The following is an 8,783-nucleotide window of genomic DNA, read 5'->3' on the forward strand; positions in this document are numbered from 1 at the left end:
AAAACATAAATACCCACGAAAACAGCAGATTGGAAAGCCGTTGCCGTAGCTCAGTTGGTAAGAGCAGCGGACGCGATATTCGGAGGTCGTGGGTTTGGATCCCACCGGCGGCATGGTTGCTTTTTTCTGCTCGTTTATAATTTTCTTTAAACCAATTCATTGGCATTAGAAGTTTTAAAAATTAGAAAACATTCCCCTATGCACCATGGTTTCGGTGACTGATGGCTTTCTTAATATGTTTGTCAACCGAGCCCCTCATTTCATTTGCCTTGTCTGCTAATAGCTTAACGGGGGTCTCGGTTCTGGCATCCGTGATGCCATAGGTAGCATAAGAGGGCTCTCGCACAGTTTCCGCCCTCGCCGTTGGATGACGTTTTACGTCACACTTGCTGCACTACAGGACGTGCTACGTCCACCGCTATGGACGAGCGTTGCGCTGTTGAACACTCTAGAGGTCAGCTTACACGAAAAACATAAATAGCCACGAAAGCAGCAGATTAGACAGCCGTCGCCATAGCTCAGTTGGTGAGAGCACCGGACGCGATATTTGGAGGTCGTGGGTATGGATCCCACCGGCGGCATTGTTGTTTTTTATCCTCGTTTATAAGTGATTTTCTTTAAACCAACTGATTGGCATTAGAAATTTATAAAAGAATAGAAAACATTCCCCTATGCATCTTGGTTTCGGTGACTGTTGGCTTCCTTAATTTGTTTGTCAAACCAGCCCCTCATTTCATTTCCCTTCTCTGCTAATAGCTTATTGGGGGTCTCATTTCTGGCATTCTTGGTGCTCTAGGTAGTATAAGTGGGCTCTCGCAGTTTCCGCCCTCGCCGTTAGATGACGTTTTACGTCACACTTGCTGCACTACAGGACGTGCTACGTCCACAGCTATGGACGAGGGTGGCGCTGGTGAACACTCTCAAGTTTCGCTTACACGCAAAACATAAATACCCACGAAAGCAGCAGACTGGACAGCCGTCGCCGTAGCTCAGTTGGTAAGAGCACCGGACGCGATATTCGGAGGTCGTGGGTTCGAATCCCACCGGCGGCATGGTTGTTTTTCTGCTCGTTTATAAGTAATTTTCTTTAAACCAATTGATCGGCATTAGAAATTTAAAAAAATAGAAAAAATTCCCCTATGCATCTTGCTTTTGGTGCCAGTTGGCTTCCTTAATATATTAGTCAAACGAGCCCCTCATTTCATTTGCCTTGTCTGCTAATAGCGTAACGTGGGTCTCGGTTCTGACAGTCTTGATGCTATAGGTAACATAAGAGGGCTCTCGCACAGTTTCCGCCCTCGCCGTTAGATGATGTTGTACGTCACACTTGCTGCACTACAGGACGTGCTACGTCCTCCGCTATGGACGAGCGTTGCGCTGGTGAACACTCTAGAGGTTAGCTTACACGCAAAACATAAATACCCACGAAAGCAGCAGATTAGACATCCGTCGCCGTAGCTCCGTTGGTGAGAGCACCGGACGCGATATTTGGAGGTCGTGGGTTTGTACCCAACCGGCGGCATCGTTGTTTTTCTGCTCGTTTATAAGTAATTTTCTTTAAACCAACTGATTGGCATTAGAAATTTAAAAAAGAATAGAAAACATTCCCCTATGCATCTTGGTTTCGGTGACTGTTGGCTTCCTTAATATGTTTGTCAAACCAGCCCCTCATTTCATTTCCCTTGTCTGCTAATAGCTAAACGGGGGTCTCATTTCTGGCATTCTTGATGCTATAGGTAGTATAAGAGGGCTCTCGCAGTTTCCGCCCTCGCCGTTAGATGACGTACTACGTCACACTTGCGGTATTACAGGACGTGCTACGTCAACCGCTATGGACGAGGGTGGCGCTGGAGAACACTCTCAAGGTTCGCTTACACGCAAAACATAAATACACACGAAAGCAGCAGATTGGACAGCCGTCGCCGTAGCACAGTTGGTAAGAGCACCGGACGCGATATTCCGAGGTCGTGGGTTTGGATCCCACCGGTGGCATGGTTGCTTTTTTCTGCTCGTTTATAATTTTCTTTAAACCAATTGAGTGGCATTAGAAATTTAAAAAAGAATAGAAAACATTCCCCTATGCATCTTGGTTTCGGTGACTGTTGGCTTCCTTAATATGTTTGTCAAACCAGCCCCTCATTTGATTTCCCTTGTCTGCTAATAGCTTAACGGGGGTCTCATTTCTGGCATTCTTGATGCTATAGGTAGTATAAGAGGCCTCTCGCACTTTCCGCCCTCGCCGTTAGATGACGTACTACGTCACACTTGCGGTATTACAGGACGTGCTACGTCAACCGCTATGGACGAGGGTGGCGCTGGAGAACACTCTCAAGGTTCACTTACACGCAAAACATAAATACACACGAAAGCAGCAGATTGGACAGCCGTCGCCGTAGCACAGTTGGTAAGAGCACCGGACGCGATATTCCGAGGTCGTGGGTTTGGATCCCACCGGTGGCATGGTTGCTTTTTTCTGCTCGTTTATAATTTTCTTTAAACCAATTGAGTGGCATTAGAAATTTAAAAAAATAGAAAACACTCCCCTATGCATCTTGGTTTCGGTGACTCTTGGCTTCCTTAATATGTCTGTCAAACAAGCCCCTCATTTCATTTGCCTTGTCTGCTAATAGCTTAACAGGGGCCTCGGTTCTGGCAGTCTTGATGCCATAGGTAGCATAAGAGGGCTCTCGCAAAGTTTCCGCCCTCGCCGTTAGATGACGTTCTACCTCACAATTGCGGTATTATAGGACGTGCTACGTCCACCGCTATGCACGAGGGTGGCGCTGGTGAACACTCTCAAGTTTCGCTTACACGCAAAACATAAATACCCACGTAAGCAGCAGATTGGACAGCCGTTTCCGTAGCTCAGTTGGTAAGAGCAGCGGACGCGATATTCGGAGGTCGTAGGTTCGGATCCCACCGGCGGCATGGTTGTTTTTTCTGCTGGTTGATAAGTAATTTTCTTTAAACCAATTGATTGGCATTAGTTATTAAAAAATAGAAAACATTCCCCTATGCATCTTGGTTTCGGTGACTGTTGGCTTCCTTAATATGTTTGTCAAACCAGCCCCTCATTCCATTTCGCTTCTTTGCTAATAGCTTAACGGGGGTCTCATTTCTGGCATTCTTGATGCTATAGGTAGCATAAGAGGGCTCTCGCACAGTTTCCGCCCACGCCGTTAGATGACGTTCTACCTCACACTTGCGGTATTATAGGACGTGCTACGTCCACCGCTATGGACGAGGGTGGCGCTGGTGAACGCTCTCAAGGTTCGCTTACACGCAAAACATAAATACCCGCGAAAGCAGCAGATTGAACAGCTGTCGCCGTAGCTCAGTTGGTAAGAGCACCGGAAGCGATTTTCGGAGGTCGTGGGTTCGGATCCAACCGGCGGCATGGTTGTTTTTTCTGCTGGTTTATAAGAATGTTCTTTAAACCTATATATTGGCATTAGAAACTTAAAAAAAGAAAACATTCCCCTTTGCATCTTGGTTTAGGTGACTGTTGGCTTCCTTAATATGTTAGTCAAACGAGCCCCTCATTTCATTTGCCTTGTCTGCCAAGAGGGTAACGTGGGTCTCGGTTCTGGCAGTCTTGATGCCATAGGTAGCACAAGAGGGCTCTCGCACAGTTTCCGCCCTCGCCGTTGGATGACGTTTTACATCACACCTGCTGCACTCACCGCTAAGGACGAGCGTTGCGCTGTTGAACACTCTCAAGGTTCGCTTACACGCAAAACATAAATACACACGAAAGCAGCAGATTGGACAGCCGTCGCCGTAGCACAGTTGGTAAGAGCACCTGACGCGATATTCGGAGGTCGTGGGTTTGGATCCCACCGGTGGCATGGTTGCTTTTTCTGCTCGTTTATAATTTTCTTTAAACCAATTGATTGGCATTAGAAATTTAAAAAAATAGAAAACACTCACCTATGCATCTTGGTTTCGGTGACTCTTGGCTTCCTTAATATGTTTTTCAAACGAGCCCCTCATTTCATTTGCCTTGTCTGCTAATAGCTCAACAGGGGTCTCGGTTCTGGCAGTCTTGATGCCATAGTTAGCATAAGAGGGCTCTCGCAAAGTTTCCGCCCTAGCCGTTAGATGACGTTCTACCTCACAATTCCGGTATTATAGGACGTGCTACGTCCACCGCTATGCACGAGGGCGGCGCTGGTGAACACTCTCAAGTTTCGCCTACAGGCAAAACATAAACACCCACGAAAGCAGCAGATTGGACAGCCGTTTCCGTAGCTCAGTTGGTAAGAGCAGCGGACGCGATATTCGAAGGTCGTAGGTTCGGATCCCACCGGCGGCACGGTTGTTTTTTCTGCTGGTTGGTAAGTAATTTTCTTTAAACCAATTGATTGGCATTTGTTATTAAAAAAAATAGAAAACATTCCCTTGTGCACCTTGGTTTCGGTGACTGTTGGCTTCCTTAATATGTTTATCAAACGATCCCCTCATTTCATTTGCCTTGTCTGCTAATAGCTTAACGGGGGTCTCGGTTCTGGCATCCGTGATGCCATAGGTAGCATAAGAGGGCTCTCGCACAGTTTCCGCCCTCGCCGTTAGATGACATTTTACGTCACACTTGCTGCACTACAGCACTTGCTACGTCCACCGCTATGGACGAGCGTTGCGCTGTTGAACACTCTAGAGGTTAGCTTACACGCAAAACATAAATACCCACGAAAGCAGCAGATTAGACAGCCGTCGCCGTAGCTCCGTTGGTGAGAGCACCGGACGCGATATTTGGAGGTCGTGGGTTTGTACCCAACCGGCGGCATCGTTGTTTTTCTGCTCGTTTATAAGTATTTTCTTTAAACCAACTGATTGGCATTAGAAATTTAAAAAAGAATAGAAAACATTCCCCTATGCATCTTGGTTTCGGTGACTGTTTTCTTCCTTAATATGTTTGTCAAAGCAGTCCCTCATTTCATTTCCCTTCTCTGCTAATAGCTTAACGGGGGTCTCATTTCTGGCATTCTTGATGCTATAGGTAGTATAAGAGGGCTCTCGCAGTTTCCGCACTCGCCGTTAGATGACGTTCTACGTCACGCTTGCTGCACTACAGGACGTGCTACGTCCACCGCTATGGACGAGCGTTGCGCTGTTGAACACTCAAGAGCTTAGCTTACACGCAAAAAATAAATACCCACGAAAGCAGCAGATTGGACAGCCGTCGCCGTAGCTCAGTTGGTAAGAGCACCAGACGCGGTATTCGGATGTCGTGGGTTCGGATCCCACCGGCGGCATGGTTGTTTTTTCTGCTCGTCTATAAGTAATTTTCTTTAAACCAATTGATCGGCATTAGAAATTTAAAAAAATAGAAAACATTCCCCTATGCATCTTGGTTTCGGTGACTGTTGGCTTCCTTAATATGTTAGTCAAACTAGCCCCTCATTTCATTTGCCTTGTCTGCTAATAGCGTAACGTGGGTCTCGGCTCTGGCAGTCTTGATGCTATAGGTAGCATAAGAGGGCTCTCGCACAGTTTCCGCCCTCGCCGTTAGATGGCGTTGTACGTCACACTTGCGGTATTACAGGACGTGCTGCGTCCACCGCTATGGACGAGGGTGGCGCTGGTGAACACTCTCAAGGTTCGCTTACACGCAAAACATAAACACCCACGAAAGCAGCAGATTGGACAGCCGTTTCCGTAGCTTAGTTGGTAAGAGCTGCGGGCGCGATATTCGGAGGTCGTAGGTTCGGATCCCACCAGCGGCATGGTTGTTTTTGTGCTGGTTGATAAGTAATTTTCTTTAAACCAATTGATTGGCATTAGTTAATAAAAAAATAGAAAACATTCCCCTATGCACCTTGGTTTCGGTGACTGTTGGCTTCCTTAATATGTTTATCAAACGAGCCCCTCATTTCATTTGCCTTGTCTGCTAATAGCCTAACGGGGGTCTCGGTTCTGGCAGCCTAGATGCTATAGGTAGTATAAGAGGGCTCTCGCAGTTTCCGCCGTCGCCGTAATTAACGTTCTACGTCACACTTGCGGTATTACAGGACGTGCTACGTCCACCGCTATGGACGAGGGTGGCGCTGGTGAAAAATCTCAAGGTTCGCTTACACGCAAAACATAAATACACACGAAAGCAGCAGAATGGACAGCCGTCGCCGTAGCTCAGTTGGTGAGAGCACCGGACGTGATATTCGGAGGTCGTGTGTTTGGATCCCACCAGCGGCATGGTTGCTTTTTTCTGCTCGTTTATAATTTTCTTTAAACCAATTGATTGGCATTAGAAGTTTTAAAAAATAGAAAACATTCCCCTACGCATCTTGGTTTCGGTGACTCTTGGCTTCCTTAATATGTCTGTCAAACGAGCCCCTCATTTCATTTGCCTTGTCTGCTAATAGCTTAACAGGGGTCTCGGTTCTGGCAGTCTTGATGTCATAGGTAGCATAAGAGGGCTCTCGCACAGTTTACGCCCTCGCCGTTAGATGACGTTCTACATCACACTTGTGGTATTACAGGACGTGCTACGTCCACCGCTATGGACGAGGGTGGCGCTGGTGAACACTCTCAAGGTTCGCTTACACGCAAAACGTAAATACCCACGAAAGGAGCAGAATGGACAGCCGACGCCGTAGCTCAGTTGGTAAGAGCACCGGACACGATATTCGGAGGTCGTGGGCTCGGATCCCACCGGCGGCAAGGTTGTTTTTTCTGCTCGTTTATAAGTAATTTTCTTTAAACCAATTGATTGGCATTAGAAATTTAAAGAAATAGAAAACATTCCCCTATGCATCTTGGTTTAGGTGACTGTTGGCTTCCTTAATATGTTAGTCAAACGAGCCCCTCATTTCATTTGCCTTGTCTGCCAAGAGGGTAACGTGGGTCTCGGTTCTGGCAGTCTTGATGCTATAGGTAGGATAAGAGGGCTCTCGCACAGTTTCCGCCCTCGCCGTTAGATGAAGTTCCACGTCACACTTGCGGTATTACAGGACGTGCAACGTCCACCGCTATGGACAAGGGTGGCGCTGGTGAACACTCTCAAGGTTCCCTTACACGCAAAACATAAATACCCACGAAAGCTGCAGATTGGACAGCCTTCGCGGTAGCTCAGTTGGCAAGAGCACCGGACGCGATATTTGGAAGTCGTGGGTTCGGATCTCACCAGCGGCATGGCTGTTTTTCTGCTGGTTTATAAGAATGTTCTTTAAACCAACTCATTGGCATTAGAAACTTAAAAAAAGAAAACATTACCCTATGCACCTTGGTTTCGATGACTGTTGGCTTTCATAATATGTTTGTCAAACAAGCCCCTCACTTCATTTGCCTTGACTGCTAATAGCATAACGGGGGACTCGGTTCTGGCACTCTTGATGCTATAGGTAGCATAAGAGGGCTCTCGGACAGTTTCCGCACTCGCCGTTAGATGAAGTTCCACGTCACACTTGCGGTATTACAGGACGTACAACGTCCACCGCTATGGACAATGGTGGCGCTGGTGAACACTCTCAAGGTTCGCTTACACGCAAAACATAAATACCCACGAAAGCAGCAGACTAGACAGCCGTTGCCGTAGCTCAGTTGGTAAGAGCAGCGGACGCGATATTCGGAGGTCGAGGGTTCAGACGCCACCGGCGGCATGGTTATTTTTTCTGCCGGTTCATAAGAATTATCAATAAACCAATAGATTGTCATTAGAAATTCAAAAAAAGAAAACATTCCCTTATGCACCTTGGTTTCGAAGACTGTTGGCTTTCTTAATATGTTTGTCAAACGAGCCCCTCATTTCATTTGCCTTGTCTGCTAATAGCTTAACGGGGGTCTCGGTTCTGGCAGTCTTGATGCCATAGGTAGCATAAGAAGGCTCTCGCACAGTTTACGCCCTCGCCGTTAGATGACGTTCTACATCAAACTTGTGGTATTACAGGACGTGCTACGTCCACCGCTATGGACGATGGTGGCGCTGGTGAACACTCTCAAGGTTCGCTTACACGCAAAACGTAAATACCCACGAAAGGAGCAGAATGGACAGCCGACGCCGTAGCTCAGTTGGTAAGAGCACCGGACACGATATTCGGAGGTCGTGGGCTCGGATCCCACCGGCGGCAAGGTTGTTTCTTCTGCTCGTTTATAAGTAATTTTCTTTAAACCAATTGATTGGCATTCGAAATTAAAAATTAGAAAACTCCCCTATGCATCATGGTTTCGGTGACTGTTGGTTTCCTTAATATGTTTGTCAAACGAGCCCCTCATTTCATTTGCCTTGTCTGCTAATAGCTTCACGGGGGTCTCGGTTCTGGCAGCCTTGATGCCATAGGTAGCATAAGAGGGCTCTCGCACAGTTTCCGACCTCGCCGTTAGATGACGTTTTACGTCACACTTGCGGCATTACAGGACGTGCTACGTCCACCGCTATGGACGAGCGTTGCGCTGTTGAACACTCCAGAGGTTCGCTTACACACAAAACATAAGTACCCACGAAACCAGCAGATTAGACAGTCGTCGCCGTAGCTCAGTTGGTGAGAGCACCGGACGCGATATTTGGAGGTCGTGGGTTTGGATCCCACCGGCGGCATGGTTGCTTTTATCTGCTGATTTATAAGAAATTTTCTTTAAACCAATTGATTGGCATTAGAGATTTAAAAAAAAAGAAAACAATCCCCTATGCATCTTGGTTTTGGTGACTGTTGGCTTCCTTAATATGTTTGTCAAACGAGCCTCTCATTTTATTTGCCTTGTCTGCTAATAGTGTAACAGGGGTCTCGGTTCTGGCAGTCTTGATGCCATAGGTAGCATAAGAGGGCTCTCGCACAGTTTCCGCCCTC

The 8,783-nt window shown here is 47.1% G+C and overlaps 1 non-coding gene across 1 annotated transcript; it reads left to right on the top strand.

The window, feature by feature from the left end:
- Positions 1-978: 978 nt before the first annotated feature.
- TRNAS-CGA (transfer RNA serine (anticodon CGA)) lies at positions 979-1,052 on the top strand. Its single transcript has one exon. It is a non-coding gene; the product is annotated as a tRNA-Ser (tRNA).
- Positions 1,053-8,783: the final 7,731 nt, after the last annotated feature.

This window comes from Amblyomma americanum, chromosome 1 (genome assembly GCF_052857255.1).
Source record: "Amblyomma americanum isolate KBUSLIRL-KWMA chromosome 1, ASM5285725v1, whole genome shotgun sequence".
In the NCBI taxonomy this organism is placed as follows: Eukaryota; Metazoa; Arthropoda; class Arachnida; order Ixodida; family Ixodidae; genus Amblyomma; species Amblyomma americanum.